We start from the raw sequence: 18,621 nt of genomic DNA, 5'->3' as shown, positions 1-18,621 counted from the left end.
TTTGCCCTTGGGGAGACAGGAAAGCTACTCTCAAGTACTCAAAAATCCTATCAAAGAGAAAAGATAATAGACTTGATCTACTTTGGCCCCAGAGAGCAGAATTAGAAGTTGCTGTTAGAAACTGCTAAGAAGCAAATCTAGGTTTGAAGTGATGGAAAACTTTTTTTACTGACAATTAAAGTAGAATGGACTAGTTGAGGGTGGGGGGTAGGGGCAAAGGATAGTTTTGTTTTGTTTTATCTCTCTCTGGAAATATTCTCAAATAAAGAATTAATTACCATTTCTTGTGGAGTGTGAATAGGGGATTCTTGGTCAAATACCGGTTGTACTGGATGACGTCTGACATTCCTTCCAACTCTACAATTTTGAGACTGCTTGATGAGTTATACAAAGAAAAGAATATTCTTGTCCTTTAGGAATTTATTATCTAACACAGATGACATCAGTGAAGGCAAAAGGATTCAAGAACATTTTATGACAAATGAGTAAGGATATTTTATGACAAAATGTAAGCCATAGACTAAGCTGTCAATTCAAATAAGCTCAAGGATAAATTCAGTTTGGGATAGAAGGCAATGATAAGTGAATCTAATTTTTATTTCTGAGAATAAGGTGATACCATCTTGCTCTCTTCTGCTACAATAACATTTTATGCTATCTTTATAGAGCTTAGATAATGAAATATGTATTATTACTGAGCAAGCCCACCTTAATATATCAGATTTCAAAGGATACACAGTAGTTTAATAATCCTGAGACATATGTATTTCATTTTAAATTCCACATGTCCAGGCTTTAAAATAAATCTGCCTTAACCCTTACTAAAATTATTAATTCTTCAACAAGAAGGGAAAAGTGATGAAATGGAAAAATGTACATAAAGAAAAAATGTATTCTAAAGGCACATCTTGATGATTCAAAAAAGAGTGGATGTTAAATTGTTTTAAGCAAGGAAGAGATTTTTTTAAAAACTAACTTTTCTAGCTCAGTTCATGTCCTTTAAAATAGATGTTTTGGAATATGTAACAATTACTCATGTTTTGAAGGCCAAGAACCATAATTTACAGGACAGTAATGGCATTGGCGATGGCCCACATTATTCCATAGGCCTCTTCCAAAAGGTAATGTTGGGATACATACACTGCCTTTCTGGCCACCGATTTACTTTTGTACAAAGAACCAGCACTGTTCTACTATGGAAACTAACATAGCCCACAGACAATAAGCAGATTTCTTTCAGAGGTATAACACCTTTTACAGACAAAGCCCTAGTTAAATGAACTTTTATGCCTATTTAATACAGTTTTCACGTTCAATTTTTCCCTCTCATACCATCTGCCACACTTTTAAGTCAAAATTTCAAATGCCCATTGTTCCTACTACTTCTTCTATATTCCAAGCACCTGCTCTCTCTGTCCTCTCAACCCCATCCAGCTTGCATCCCAGACATTCAACTTTAAAAAAAAAATGAAAATAAGCCAAAACAGGGTAGCCACTGATTAAATGAACTATAAACTGTACTTACAAGGCTCTCTATTCAACTGTGCCACAGAGAAAAGTATCAAAAGAAGCAACCTTGAGGCTTATTATTCACCAATTTGGCCAGACATTTGTTTTAATAACTAGCATTAAACATAGCACTTTAAAGTTTACAATAGAGCTTTACCAATATTACCTAGTTTTCTCCTTAAAGCAACCCTATGAGTTAGATGCTATTATTCTCCCCATTTAAAGATGAGGTAACTGAGGCAGTTGATAGTACAAACACCAAGGATCAAACACCCAGGATGGAGGACAGGCTAGACAGCCTCACCTTCTCTGTTTGATGTGGGAGTCAATACCAGTACCACAGGCAGTGAGCCATGAGAATACCTATGTGGACTACAGCATTGGCTCCAAGTGTCTCTACTGACCCATAGTTGGAGGTTGACCACTGAACAGGGAAGGACTTCAAGGGTTTGGGTGCACTAAGCAAGACACCAACCAGCTCTGTCCCAGGCTGTGGCTTTGGGAGAGGAAGAACAAAGACAGAGCAGACACCAGAGAACACAGTAGGACCCTGCTGGCTATGGTCATCCACAGGAGAATGGAGACCTTGGGTGCTGTCCAAAGAGGGAGACAAGGTATATCTGCTTATAGGGGCAGAACTAATGGGGTGGGGGAAGCTCTAACTGGAGCACCTGAGGTCAATCACAGACTGGAGGGGAACAGAGACTACACCTGGACCTGGATCAGAGAAACCTAAAGAATGAGGTATGGTCCAGGAAATAACAAACCTCCGAAATCCTGAAACCTGAGGCATCACACACAATCTCTCTCNTCTTATCGATGGCTTTCTTAGGTTATAAGCCTAGTAATGAGAATCTCTAATTCAGTGGATATCTACATTTGTTACTTAATCTGCATAATTTCAAATTGAATTGTTCCATCATTTCCTAGCTTTATCTATAATGTGTCAGTGTGCCTATTTTCCAGAATTCAAATCCAGCCTCAGGTACTTACTTATCTGTGTGATCCTGAGCAAGTTATTTAATCCTATTTGTCTCAGTTTCCTCAGCTGTAAAATGAACTAGAGAAGGAAATGGCAAACCTCTCCAGTGTCTTTGCCAAGAAAAACCCAAATGGGGTTCCAGAAGTCAGACATGCCTGAAATGACTGAACAATTGCCTCTATCTTGTTTGGTTAAGATTCTATCTCTTACTCATAGCAATGTGGGGGTTGGGGGGGGGGGAGAGTAAGCCAAAGAAAAATAACTCAACTTCAGAAAACTATTATAGAGTCAGGGAAGACCTTGGTTCAAATTCATAGTACAGTAAAGTTAAAATGTCTACTTTTAAAACAGCAAAGAAAAACACCAAATGGTCACAAACCCAAAAAGAGTTTTTGACAGAGCTTTAAAAAACATTTCGAAAACCAAATGAGACAGATAGAGGAAAAACTAGGGGAAAAATAAAAGCAATGCAAGAAAATAAAAATGACCAAATTCCTTTGATGAAACAAATATCAGGAATGCAAGAATGGTTTAACATAAAGAAAACTATCAACATAATCGATCAGATGAATAAAAAAGTAATCATATGATTATATCAATAGATACAGAAAAAGTCTTTGATAAAATACAATCTTCATTCCTATTTAAAGCACTAGAAAACATAGGTATACATGGAGTTTTTCTTAAAATGATACAAAGCATCTATCTAAAACCATCAGCAAGAATTATTTGTAATGTGGAAAAACTAGAATTCTTCCCAATGAGATCAGTGGTGAAATAAGCAAACCCATTGTCACCCATATTAGTTAACATAGTATTAGCAATGCCAACAATAGCAATAAAAGAACAAGAAATTAAAGGAATCAGAATAGGCTGAGATAATTAAACTATCTCTTTTGCAGATGATATGACAGTATACATGGAAAATCAAAGTGATTCAACTAAGAAGTTAGTTGAAGCTATCAATAAGTTTAGTAAAGTAGCAGGATATAAATTAAACACAAATAATAAATTAATAGCATTTTCATATGTTACGAACAAAGTCCTAAGAGATAGAGATACTCCATTTAAAATAACCACATATAGAATAAAAATCCAGGAGTATGCCTGCCAAAACAAACCCAGGAACTACACAAATATAATTATAAGACACTTTTTACACAAATAAAATTAGATCTAAATAATTGGAGAAATATTAATTCTTCATGAGTTGGTAGAACCAACATAGTTAAAATGACAAACCATCTAAACTAATCTACCTATTCAGTGCCATACCAATAAAATTACTGATAAATTATCTCATTTAGCTGGATATAAAAATCATCAAAATGTATAACAAATATATAACAAAATTCATTTAGAACAAAAGATCAAGAATATTAAATGAATTAATGAAAATATATAAAAGAAGGAGGTCTTGCAGGACCAGATTTTAAACTGTATTATAAAGCAGTTAATTATCAAAACTATCTATTTCTGACTAAGAAATAGAAAAGTAGATTAGTAGAAAAAAAAGGCATACAATAAACAATAGTAAAAGATTGTAGTAATTTTGCATTTTACAAAAATATAGATCCAAGCTATTAGAATAAGAGATCACTATTTTTTAAAAATTGTTGGGATAACTGGAAAGTAGTTTGGCTGTAACTAAGTACAGATAAATACCTTACACAATTCACGAAGATTAAGATGAATATATTACATAGACATAAAAAGAGATCATAAGCAAATTAGAAAAACAGGGAGGATGTTAACTAACAGGTGTATGGTCAGGAGAGGAATTTAGAAGTAAACAAAAGATAGAGAGCATTATGCAATCTAAATGGATAATTTTGAGTATATTAAATTTAAATTTTTTTGTACAAATTAAACAATGTTGCCAATATTAAAAGGAAAGAAGAATATTGGGTGGGGGGCATTTATAGACTGTCTCTTAGATAGAGATCTCATATCTAAAATATATAGAAAACTTTGTCAAATAAGGGAATAAGAGCCATCTCCCATTTAATAAATGGACAACAGATAAAAGCAGAGAATTTTTGGATGAAGAAATCTAAGCCATATATAGGTATATGAAAAAGTGTTCCAAATCACTACTGATTAGGGAAATACAAAATAAAAAAATTCTGAGGTGTCCTCTCACACTCTTCAGGTTGGCTAAAATGACAAATGTTGGAGGGGAGGTGAAAAAGTGGGAACACTAATATGATGTTGGTAGAACTGTGAACTGATCTAACTATTCTGTAGAACAATTCTGAATTATGCCCAGAGAGCTAAAAAATTGTGTATATCTTCAGACATAGCAATGCAATTGGTGGATCTATTTCTTTTAAAAAAGTAGGGGGAAAAAAGAAGAATCTACATGTTCCAAAATATTTAGAGCATCTCTCTCTTTGGTGGCAAGGAACTGGAAATCAAGGGGATGCCCATCAATTGGGGAATAACTAAACAAATTTTTGTGGTATGTTATTGTGATAGGATACTACTGTGCTATAAGAAATGAGAAGTAGATTAATTTTTTAACTGGAAAGAACTATGAGATAATAGTGAAATGAGAAGAACAAAGAGAATATTACATGTAGCTATTAGTTTAATTTTTGAAGAATAACTTATAAATATTTACCTCCAAAGAATACTGAGAAGTAGAAACATGAAAGGCATAATCTATATATTTTGTCAAATGATGCCTTCTATGACACGGGGAAAGGAGGGAGAGACTGAATAAATAAATTTGACAATGTCTTAATATGGCATCTTTTGAACTGAATTGAAAAGAGCAGGGAAATGATATGTCAAACTATGTGAAGGCCTTTCATAGTATCACTTTTGTATATACCAGTTATTCAAATATTATAAAGGTGACTGAGAGGTCCATTTAAATTAGGTACTGCCAATGCTGGAAAAGTGTTAAAATAATCCCTTAAAAAGTAACACATCCCTAAGAAATGGACTCCAGAGGGACAGGGGCAAGACAGGAGAGTAGTGGCAGAGTAGCTGAATTCTCACAATATTCGTCTCCAAAAAAAAGCTTTAAAATCATGCCTCAAGGCAAATTCTGAAGCAAAATAACTAACAAAAGGTCAGGAGGAGGCATTTGTCCAAGACAACTAAATGGTTAGTAGGGAAAAGTCTATGACACCAGACTGGGGGCCAGCCCAGAAATGCATGCAGTGACAGCAGCAGCAGTGGAGCTTGGATACATGTAATCCCAACAATGATAGTTTCAGGAGCTCTCAGATCAGAAATAAAAAGGGGATTGGCAACTAGTCAAAAAGAGAACAGAAGGGGCCCTTTGCTGGCACTAGGTGCAGGGCTTGGTGCTGTTTAGAAATTCTATTGCCCATACACAATTCTGGGACACACTTTCAGGGTGGAGAAATGAGCTTGTGGCTGGTCTCAAGAGGCAAGAGCAGGGGTCCTTGTCATAGTTTCAAGGTAGAGAGGAGCACTAGTGCTTTTAGTAGGGGAACAGGGAACCTGGTCATAGTTTTAGGGCCCAGAGGAGTTCTAACTCTTAGAAATGCAGCAGAATAGGGGCCTTTCCTGGGTGAAGATCAGAACAGGGACCAGGAGAGAAGTCACCGTATCTTTCTCAAGCTCATACTGACTTGGAAGCACTGAAAACTCCACCAATCACTTCCTGAAAGAGATCCCTAGAGGATAACTCCCAGGAATATTATAGTCAAATTCCAGAGCTTCTGGGTTAAGAAGCAAATATAATCAGTCAGAAAGAAGCAATTCCATTATAATGGAGCCACAGTTGTGATCACACAATATTTAGCAGCTCCCATGTTAAAGGAATGAAGGGTTTGGAATTCTAGAAAGGGAAAGGAGCTATGATTACAACCATGAATAATACCCAGCAAAACTAAGTATTATCCTTTAGGGGGAAATGGATGTGTAATTAAATAAAGGAAAAGACCAGAGCTGAGTAGAAAATTTGATAAACAAAAGAGAGACTCAAGAGAAACATAAGAAGTTAAGCATGAAAGAGAAGTTATAAGGGATTTGTTAAGGTTAAACTATTTATATTCCTTTATGGTAAGAAGAAAGTACACCTCCTAAGTATTTTATCATTATTATAGCAGTTAGAAGGAGTCTACATAGACAGAGGACATGATGTGAGATGATTATGTTGGGATGAATCTCAAAAAAGAAATGGAAGAGTGTGAATGTGAAATCCCCTACCCCCTCTGTGATTATATAATTAGTAGATATATGATTCTATCTGAAGTATTTTCTGTATCTCAACCATATATGATTCTATCCTAAGCATTTTTAGTAGTTTAGTCCTTTTGGAACTGAATAAGTATTTAATTAGTAGTTCAGTCCTTTTGGAACTAAATAAGTATTCAATTGAAAATGCTAAATATACCTAAAACAAAATCACTTAATTCAGAAAAATAATCATTTCTAAGAAAAATAATATGCAGATATAAGGTTTTCTGACATTTCTCCACCCTGTGCTGTATTATGTGAAGTTATTGTTCAAATACACCCACATATTATCTGATTTTTCTTCACTTCTCCTTTATTCTATGATTTTTCTGATTTTACTTGATTCTTGGGTAAGTATAAATATATCTGAAAACTTATTGTATCTTTAGTACAAGTTTGGGTTCTATAAGGAGGATAATCACAAAGCTCGACATCTTTGGTTTCTAACCAGAGTCTGGCTTTATTGTGAGACCAGCTCTCTCTCTCTCTCAAGAAACCTATTTCCTTTTGGCTTGGTGACTGTTTTGTTTTTTGGTATCTTGGCAAATAAATTTTCATCACAAGAGTGAGAAAAATGGATACTCTAGAAGAAGGTAGAAAAGAAAAGAAAATGGGCAACACTTGAACCTTGCTCTCATTGGAATTGGTTCAAAGATGAAATAAAATATATACACATCCAAGTATATAAATCTATCTTTTCATCTTACCTATTGGGAAAGGAAGAGGGAAAGGAGATGAAAGAAAAGATGGGGCTGATAAGAAGGAGGGCAGATTAAGAGAGGCAATGGTTAGAACAAAAGAGACTCTTGAGGAAGAGCAGCATAAAATAAAGAAAAAGAAGGATGAAAGAAGAAAATAGGATGGAGGAACATACACAGTTAATAATAATAACCAAATGTGAATGGTATGAAATCATCCACAAAAGGAAAATAAGCTCTTTATAAGAGACACGCACAACAGAAAGGTACACAAAAACAGTTAAAATAAGAGGCTAGGGCAAAGTCTATTCTATTATTCTTCATTTGAAGTTTGAATAAAAGCCAAGGGCAGCAATTGTTTTCAAAGTAAAGGAAAAATAGATTGAATTAAATTAAATAATTATGATATCTAAATTTTGATAAATGGTATAATAGACAATGAATTAATTTCAAAAATATTTATGACAAATTTCTCTGATAAAGGTCTTATTTCTCAAATATGTAGAGAACCCAATGAAATTTATAAAAATAAGAGTCATTTGTAATTGGTAAAGAGATTTGAGCATGTAATTTTTAGAATAAGAAATCAGATGTTTATAGTCAATGACTAAACAAGCTGTGGTATGTGATGTGATGGAATACTATTTTACTATAAGAAATAATGAGGGGGGGTGGCTTCTGAAAAATCTGAGAAAACCTAAATGAATTTATAGAAAGAGAAGTTAGCAGGACCAGGAGATCATTGTATACAATAACAACAATGTTATAATAATAACCAACTGTGAAAGACTTACTTTCATCACTACAATGATCCAAGAAAATTTTGAAGGACTTATTATAAAAGCTGCTATCTATTTCCAGAGAGATAACACTAATGAACTCTGAGTACAAATTGAAGTATAATTTTCTCACTCTATTTTTCTTGATTTTTTTGACACATTCCAATACAGAAATATGTTTTGTATAATCTCACATGTATAATGGGTATCATTGTTTGTCTTCTCATTGGGGTAAGGATTGAAGAGGGGGAGAAAATTTTGATTTCAAAAAAAATTCTTTTTAACGGTAAAAGTAAATAATTTTTAAAAGAAAAAAAAGAAATAGTCTCTACTTGAGGATCATAAGACACAGGAATTAATAATTTCTTGCAGCAGTACATTTTATTTCTAGGCAGGTTTAATTGTTAGGAAGTTTGTCTTTGTAACAATATAAAATCTGACTCCCTGTAACATTCATTAACTATTAGTTTTCCAAACAGGGCCAGGTGACATATGCCTAAATCCTCATCCAAATTACAGCCTTTTAAATAAGTGAGAAAGCAATTTACATTCCCCCATAATTAGTGTCCTCTCTGGGCTAAACATAGCCAGATCCTTTAATATATATTTGTACAATAAGATATATATTATCTAAGTCCTCTCATCATCCTGATCACTCTTCTTTGGATAAAATACAACTTAAAATGCTATTGCTAAAATTTGGCAAAGAAAGTCAATACTAGGACTATAACAGAGTTACCACATGGGTTCTTTGTTTTTGACAAAAAAAGTTATGGAATAACTTTTTTTAAGGTAACCTATAATTTGTTTTAGCTGCTGTGGTCACCCTATTAACTGATTCTTCAGATCAAGTTTAGAGTCCACTAATATACCTGAACTCTTTTTATACCAACTGTTGTTTAGCTAACTATAACTACCACATCATGATTGTGTGCCCTTGATTGTTTTGAGTTGTGGCAATTAAAATTTTCAAGAGACTGGTTTCTGGGTAAGAATATCAATTTATTGATTAGACTAGCATTAACCAATAAATTAGTGGTCTATGATTTTCTTGATAATCAAAAAAACAGGAATTTCCTTCACATAGGACTATAAATGCCTTGGACATCATAAGACATCTGTAAATGATGAATAATTAAATGAGAGGTTGTCAATTAAGGCTCGAAACCCCACCCCATCTGTTGGGGAATGGTGAGGAATCATGTATCTTAGCAGAAAGAGCTTTATTATCTCCCTTATCTGCTAGGTTTTATGAGGGAGAAATATTTCTTGGAGTTCCTAAGAACAGAGGAATCAGTACAAAGTGGAGGAACTGCTGGAAGCTCTAATTTACAACTCATATAAAGGAATAATTCAGTATGTATTAAAAATAAATTCTGTCAGAGTCTAAATACAAGATTTTATATAAATTCCAATTATGATTAGTTCAACTATTATTATTGCTATCATTGTCATCATTGTTGTTGTTATTTCATTCTTGCCATCTTTTTTGATGAAATTCAGAAAGAAATGGTCTATCATTCTTTATTATTGAATTACTACTACTGTTTTTCAATTAATGATCTGGGGACAATTGCATAAATAGATAAAAATAACTGCTTTCTATAATTAAATGAGTATTAGGATCTAAGCCCAGCATCTGGTGTCTCATTGAAGACAATTTTGGGAGAACACCAGTAGCTGAGAAGACAACGAGGATGTCAGAGACAAAAAGTATGGCAGCTAGTTTATGTTAAGAATCAAATAATGGACTTGGAGTCAGGAAGATCTGAGTTTGAATTCTTCCTGCAATATCTATTACACTTAGTACCTGTGTAACTCTGGGAGATTCACTTTTCCAACTTCCCTCAGACTTAGTTTGCTCATCTCTCAAGACAGGGATAATAATAGCACCTACCTCACAAAACTTGAGAGATTTATATAAATATATATATAAAACATTACAAGTATTAATCTATCACTATCTAAGTCTATCACTATATAAGTAATAATTATTCTTATTATAGACTCTGTTCTGTTACAATGTGTTCTAACTTCTTATACTAGATTTCTATGTCTTAAAATTTTGTTATTATTATTGTAGTTATTATGTTATTGCAGTTTATGATAGGACATTTCTCTATATTTTAAGAACTTTCCATTATGAATAATTAATGATGATAATTCATTTATATAACATTCATTTATCTCTCTAAAGCAAAGGTTTCAAGCATGATTACCCCAAAGAATCTATCAGCTAAGTATCACTACTGTATATGTGTTGTGTATCCAGGAACTAAAAACTGCCTTAGCTCTAAGGGAAATGGGAGCAACTACAAGGCAGGCAATTACACTTTAACTTACTTAGGATCAGGCCTCAGTGCTACTTCTCAACTCTCTCATTATTTGTCCCTCTCCTTTCAGCTACTTTTTATGTGCAGTGGTCCCCAATTTAAAATGCAATTGAGAACAGAAACCACCTTGTTTAGTATTTGAATACCCAGGACTTATCCTGGCATATAATAAAGACTTAATCAATATTCATTTATACCCAGGTGAGGGAACTCTCTCTACTAATGCAAAGTAGCACCTTATCTACAATTTACAGCCCTTGTAAATCTTCTCAAACACAAGGAGGTTGAAGTCACTTACTGAGAGTCAGAAATAGATTTTGAACTCATTTTTTCCTTCATTGAGGCCAGATTTCTATCCACTGTACCTACCACTGCTACAAATACAAAGAAAGTCAAAATAGAAAATCTATAATGTGAACATATTTACATTCTGCTACAGAGAAATCACATCTATATATAAATTAAATAGAAAATATATATAAAATAACATCTGATGAAGCCATGAAGTAGTAAACTGTCAAATCCTTCACAATAGCAATGATATTTTTAATTAATTATTTTTCAGTTAAAATCATTTTTCTCTCCCCCTACTCCATAGGGGGAAAAAAGAAAACCTTTTATTTAAAAAAAAATACAGTAAAGCAGAATAAATTCTCACATTGGCTGTATCCAAAAAAGATATGGCTCCTTCTGAACTCTGAGTTTATGTTTCAGGAGGTGGGAAGAAGCTTTCTCATTAGTACTAAACTATGGTAATATTTTGTCAATCCTTCAGCAAGATGGGAAGTGGTGTAGATTCAAGAGAGAAGATGGCTAGTCCCTGTTCCTGGCTGATGATCAAGGCAATAGTCTATGATAGGGGGAGCTGGGTGGCTCAATGGATTGAGAGCCAGGCCTAGAGATAGGAGGTCCTAGGTTCAAATCTAGCCTCAGACACTTCCCAGCTGTGTGACCCTGGGCAAGTCACTTCACCCCCATTGCCTACCCTTACCACTCTTCTGCCTTGGAGCCAACACACAGTATTGACTCCAAAAAGGAAGGTAAGGGTTTAAAAAAAATAAGTCTATGATAAGCATTGGCTGGTTATAGAGGGATGTTTGAGGGACTCAGACCCCAATCCTTAAGTAAACCTTGCCTACCTTGTTTTGATTTGAAATCTACTAAATGAATATTTTCTTTATGTTAACATATTTAAAGAATCTTTTCTGTACTTTTAAAAACTATCATAGTTATGGTTCAATACCCATACAGTGATAGTTGTTAGCAAAATTTACTATGAAAAAAGAACATGAACAAGAACAAGAACAACAAGAACAAGAACAAGAACAAGAAATAGAAGAAATTCAGAATTCTGTTTTGACTGAATCAGAGAACAGGGTGGATAGAATTCCTACTTCTCTGGATAAATCTTTTGGGAAGCATTCTAGCTTATGCCAATGGATAGAGATTAGGCAGAATTCTTTTAAATACTAATTACAAAACCAGCCAGAGTAGGAATAATCAGGACCCAGCATAATAGTCTTAAATGGTTTAATAGTCACCCAGAATTGAGGAATTGCTTAGCTAGGCTTTTCCTATGATGCAAAAAGCTGTCTTCTATAACACTTCCATGTACTTCGTGCTTATATAAAATTTGTAGCTATGCGAATCTTTATAACTGCAGTGAAATAACTTTTGGTGAACTTGTGACAATTGGCCCAAGAGTACATTGTTGACAAATTGAAAGATTATATTAATAGAGTACCAACTTTGTAGGTGATGGTAGTGGTATTAACAATCAACCTCACACTGTGTAAAATGGCTACTTACTCAGCCTACATATAAAGTTAATCAGAAGCAAGGATAGAGTAATATGTATTACCTCATACTTCAAAACACACCTTTGAATGCTTTCCTATTTATTTTGGCTAAACATGACAATAACAATTAGCTTGGATCTCCTTCATTGTTCCATGACATCCTTTTCCTGTGCTGAACATGAAGCATAGCCTCATGTTCCCTTTTGCAACATCTTCACTTCTCTGCATTTTCTGATTAATTCAATTCCATTAATCCAGTCCTCTCCTTATAAAAACAATAAGGAATAAAAAATCTGTTTAGTTTAGGTACATATTCTGCAAGAGTGATAAGTTTTTTGGCCCAGACAAAATTAGCAGAGCTCCACCTGTGTCCGAAAAGGCAGGTACAATATGGTACCAGTCAAAGTAAGCTGCTGAATCATATTCAAGAAATTCTAATGATTTAGGTTTATTTTTCCTCAATAAATTATAATAAAATCAATCAGAATGTCCAGAATTCTTAGCTGAAAAGCTAAATAAATCTTTGACAAGGAGACTACAACAACCTTTTAGCCTAGGTCCCTTTTATATAATACTACGTATAATTATTCTATTTCCTTCCTCCAGAAAACAACCCATTCCTGATGTCATCCTCTAATTGCTAGAAGAATTTACATAAATATATAAATGGATTCAGCTATTGCTTCAAGCTTTGTTGTCAAAACCCTTTGGCTTGTCACATCTCACACAGTTCTAGTTCATTTACCTAAGACTTTTATCTTATCTTATTCCAAACAGCTCTGGCCATTCCCTATCTCCTTCTTGTCTTAGTTCTGATGCTGTAGTGTGTCAACCCAAGACATTTGGCCTGACAGCCAAAATACATGAAGGGTTATCTTTTTTTTTACACTTCCATATTGGTCATTGTTGTAAGAGAACACTCATACAAAACCAAAATCCCAAAATAAAACCATAAATAAACTAATGTGGAAAATAGTATACTTTGATCCCCACCCATCTGACTTCAACAGTTCTTCCTCTGGAGGTGAATAGTATTCCCTGTCATAAGTCATGAATTTGTCTTTTTTTAAATGGCTTTTTAATTTGAAATTTTTAACTAATTAATTAATTTAGAATATTTTCCATGGTTACATGATTCATGTTCTTTCTCTCCCCTCCTCCATCCTCCTCCCTTAGCCAAGGAGCAATTCCACTGAGTTTTACATGTGTCATTGATCAAGACCTATTTCCATATTATTAATATTTTCATTAGGGTGATCACGTAGAGTCTGCATCCTAAATCATATCCCCATCAACCCATGTGATCAAGCAATTGTTTTTCTTCTGTGTTTCTACTCCTGTAGTTCTTCCTCTGAATGTGGACAGCATTCTTTCTCACAAGTCCCTCAGAATTGTTCTGGATCACTGCATTGCTTTTAGTAGAGAAGTCCATTACATTCTATTGTGCGACAGTGTATCAGTCTTTATGTACAATGTTCTCCTGGTTCTGCTCCTTTCACTCTGCATCAATTCTTGGAGGTCATTCCAGTTCACATGAAATTGCTCCAGTTCATTATTCTTTTGAGTCCAATAGTATTCCATCACCAACAGATACCACAATTTGTTCAGCCATTCCCCCATCAAAGGGCATCCCCTCATTTTCCAATTTTTTGCCGTCACAAAGAGCACAGCTATAAATATTTTTGTACACATCTTTCTCCTTATGATCTCTTTGGGGTATAAACCCAGCAGTGGCATGGCTGGATCAAAAGGCATACAGTCTTTTAAAGCCCTTTGAGCAAGGTTCCAAATTGCTATCCAGAATGGTTGGATCAATTTACAACTCCATCAGCAGTGCATTAATGTCCCAATTTTGCCACATTCCATTTGCTGTCATTTTAGCCAATATTCTAGGTGTGAGGTGGTACCTCAGAGTTGTTTTGATTTGCATTTCTCTAATTATAAGAGATTTAGAACACTTTTTCATGTGTTTATTGATAGTTTTGATTTCTTTATCTGAAAATTGCCAATTCATGTCCCTTGCCCATTTATCAATTGGGGAATGACTTGATTTTTTCTACAATTGATTTAGCTCCTTAAAAATTTGAGTAATTAGACCTTTGTCAGAGATTGTTGTTTTAAAGAATTTTTGCCCAATTTGTTACTTTCCTTCTAATTTTGATTGCATTGGTTTTGTTTATACAAAAACTTTTTAACTTAATGTAATCAAAATTAGTTATTTTACATCTTAGAACATTTTCTAACTCTTGCTTGGTCTTAAAATCTCTCCTTTCCCATAGATCTGACAGGTAAACTATTCTATGTTCACCTAATTTACTTATAGTTTCCTTCTTTATATTCTTTATATCTTAAACATTCATTATCCAAAAAAGTTGAGGTGGAAAACTAAGGAAATTACTTAAGACCCCAAAATAAGAACATGGGAATCTCAAAGTAAAAAGGGCCCTCAAAGATTAGCCCATATTTTACCTAAAGAGAAATTCCCCCCACAATATCTCTGGAAAGTGTTTATCTAATTGCTGCTTGAAAAACTTCAGGGATGAAGGATTTGCTTCTTTATTAGGTAGTCCATTCCACTTTTGGTCAGCTGGAATTGTCAGAAAATGACCCTTCCACAAAGCTGAAATGTCCCTTTCTGATACTTCCATCTCTCCAAATTTTGGGTCCAGACAAGCAGAACAATCATAGATCTAGAGATGACAGGAACCTAGATATTATCTAGTACAATTTTCTCATTTTACAGATGAGGAAATAGAAGCCAAGAAAGTTTCAGTTTCCCAAGGTCACAAAGGAAGTACATGGAAAAGACCAGAATCACATCCAAATGGGAATCAATTCCAAATCCATCCATTTCCATTGTAAAATGCTACGTCTTCAAAGGCTAATTCCTATTTCACATGATAACACAATCAGAGAAATATAAATTAAAACATCCTAAAGTTGCCATCAAATAATCATAAAGCTAATAAAGATACTAAGAGATGGGAAAATATTATTGGAGAAGCTATGGAAAGACAAGCACTCTGATTCACTGCTAGTGGATCAGTGCTTGTGATCACTTTAACCACTTAGAAAAACAGCAGAAAGTCAAGAAAAGTTATTAAATTGTTCATCTCTTTTGACCCAGAGTCCCTCACTGAGAGTGAATTGTAAGAATGTTATTTTCAGGGAAAAAAAGAACAATTTGAACAAAAAATGCTCATCGCAACATTATGTGACAATAAAAAAAATGGGAACAACATATCCCCAATCATTACTGTATAGCTAAATAATTTATAATCCTTTGAACCATAAATCTAGAGTTACCTGAGTAGTAATGTAAGCCAACTCCTTCCTTTCATAGAAGGCAACACTGAGTTCCAGAAGAGTTAAATGCTCAAGGTTGAATAGATATTACATAATATAGTCAAAATTTGGAGTCAAATCTTATGTCTCCAGGTTCATTGATCTCTCCACTATGCCTGAAATATTAGCTCTAAGGAGTGACAAACATGAAGAAGTCAGAAAAACTTAGAAAGTGATTTAGAGTCAAAAGAATAATATACATAATCACTATAATCATATAAATAAAGTCAACAGGGAAAAGCACCAAACTTCTGATAAAATACATTGAACACCATGAATCCCATATTGTCAAAGTTAAAGGAAACACCTTATCTGCCTATTATAGACTGACAAATCAACTTATTCTAGGGAAGGTGCTTGTAAGGGATGTATTTGGGTATTCGCTGAGAAAAGCAAACAAGACAACAAAAATGCAACAAAATAATTGGAACCATATTTTATGATCCTTCTAAATATTCTTTTCTGAAATATTAATCCCCTTAGTTCCTTCAATTCATCTCTGTAGAGCAACATCTCGAGATTTTAATATTTTTTTTAATTTTTTTAAACCCTTAACTTCTGTGTATTGACTTATAGGTGGAAGAGTGGTAAGGGCAGGCAATGGGGGTCAAGTGACTTGCCCAGGGTCACACAGCTGGGAAGTGTCTGAGGCCGGATTTGAACCTAGGACCTCCTGTCTCTAGGCCTGGCTCTCAATCCACTGAGCTACCCAGCTGCCCCCTAAGTTTTTAATATTTTTAACCAAATTAGTAATTCTCATCTGGATATATTCTAGTTTACCAAAAATAGCTTGAGAGACCATCTGGTACAATAAAAAGAAGGGTTAGATTTCCACTGCTCCGATCTATCACTAAGTGACCTTGAGCAAGTCACTTAACCTCTCTAGACCTAAATTTCCTCTTCTATGAGAGGAGAATAAATGAACTAATTGGACTAGATAGCCTCAAAGGTCCTTTCAGCTCTAACTCTATTATCTATGATCACTGCATAGGACTGAACACAATATTCTACATGTAAGCAAAGAGGGAACAGCAGGGCTATTACCTCCATTGTAAAGTACACTATGTTTCTATTAACATTATTTATGATTGCTGGGATTACCTTTTCTTGTTGCCAGGTCACATTGCTGACTCATATTGAGCTGGCAGTCCACAGAAACCTCCAGGGCCCTTTCAATGGGAACTGTCGTAGAACCAAGCTTTCCCCATCTTATAACACTTCTTCCATTATTCCAAGAACACTTCATTTTCTATGCTCAATTTGAGAGTACTGAGATACTCTTAGAACAATTTCATCTTCTCTCTTACTTGGGAAATGACCCCACATTTTTTATCTACTCTATAGTTTTTTTGCTACTGATGAAAACTCAGTCAAAGCACAATCTCTGGAGAGGATTTGAAACGTTCTCTTTGCCCTCCATATTTGCATGAAGTGAGATTCTCATTTTTCTTTCACTTTGGTTGTTTCCTTGGGTAGCTATGACTGTCCTATATTCTGACAAAATCCGTTTTGCTAAACCTGCTTGTGATCCCTGAGACTGTCTCCGAGCACCTACTTTTCAAATGGATCTGTCCCTCCCCAACATGAGTGGGCCATTTTATACCCACCAGTAAGTCAACAGTCATAAGGGTCACCAGGCCTAAGAATACCACCAAGTGGTGTCAATGGCTACTTAGCTGGAAATTTAGTCCCTTAGGCCTCTCAAATCTCTAGGATACCTTCCTTCCTTGTTTTTTTTTTAAAAAGTAGCCTAACCTATATGGAAATAGGAGGGGAAATGGAAAAGGACCAACCCTATCATAAAGCTCTTTCTATAATATTATTTGGCTAAATTCAAAATTTTACTTAAAGATCATAAGGAAAAAAGACTTGTACAAAAATATTTATAGCCACATTCTTTGTGGTGGCAAAAAAATTGGGAAATGAGGGTATCCCCTCCAATTGGGGAATGGCTGAACACATTTTGGCATCTGTTGGTGATGGAATACTATTGTGCTTAAAAGAATAATGAACTTGAGGAATTCCATGTGAACTAGAAAGATCTCCAGGAATTGATGCAGAGTGAAAGGAGAAGAACCAGGAGAACATTGTACACAGAGACTGATACACTGTGGTAAAACTGAATGTAATGGATTTCTGTACTAGCAGCAATGCAATGACCCAGGACAATTCTGAAGGACTTATGAGAAAGAACACTATCCACATTCAGAGAAAGAACCATGGGAGCAGAAACACAGAAGAAAAACAACTGCTTGAACACATGGGTTGATGGGGATATGACTGGGGGTGTAGACTCTAAGTGTTCACCCTAGTGTAAATATCAATAATATGGAAATAGGTCTTGATCAATGACACATGTAAAACCCAGTAGAATTGCACATCAGCTACAGGAGTGGGGTGGGGAGAGGAGAGGGAAAGAACATGAATCATGTAACCATGGAAAGATATTCTAAATTAATTAATTAAATAAAATTTGCCCAAAAAACAAAAAAATTTTAGAGTCTGTGATATCAAGAATAATGCAGGAGAATCGTCTTCCAAACCACATAACATTAGAAATTCAAAAAGAAATGTAAGCAGGCTTGCAGTAAGACTATAAGTAGTATATCACTCATCTGGTTTTAAGAAGCTATAAAGGCACATTATAGTAGAACAAAAATTACATATGATCTATGAAGCAATTGAAGGCTAAACAATTTGCCCAGGGTCACACGGCTAGTTAAGTATATGAGGCTGAATATGAAATCAGCCACCTCACTGACAATAAGCAGACACCCTACATGATATTAGGTCACTTATGTAGAGCTATAAAGTGAATGTACCCACTTCCCAGGTGAAGATGTCTCCCTTCCCAGTGATTCTGAGCCTGTACCACTGTCTGAATTTGGCTTCAAATGCCAAACATCAGGAAGGTTAGTAATCACTAGATAAGTGCCTCCACCAGGCTGCTGCTGCCAG

This window comes from Gracilinanus agilis, chromosome 1 (assembly GCF_016433145.1).
Source record: "Gracilinanus agilis isolate LMUSP501 chromosome 1, AgileGrace, whole genome shotgun sequence".
NCBI lineage: Eukaryota > Metazoa > Chordata > Mammalia > Didelphimorphia > Didelphidae > Gracilinanus > Gracilinanus agilis.
This window is presented reverse-complemented; position numbering follows the sequence as displayed.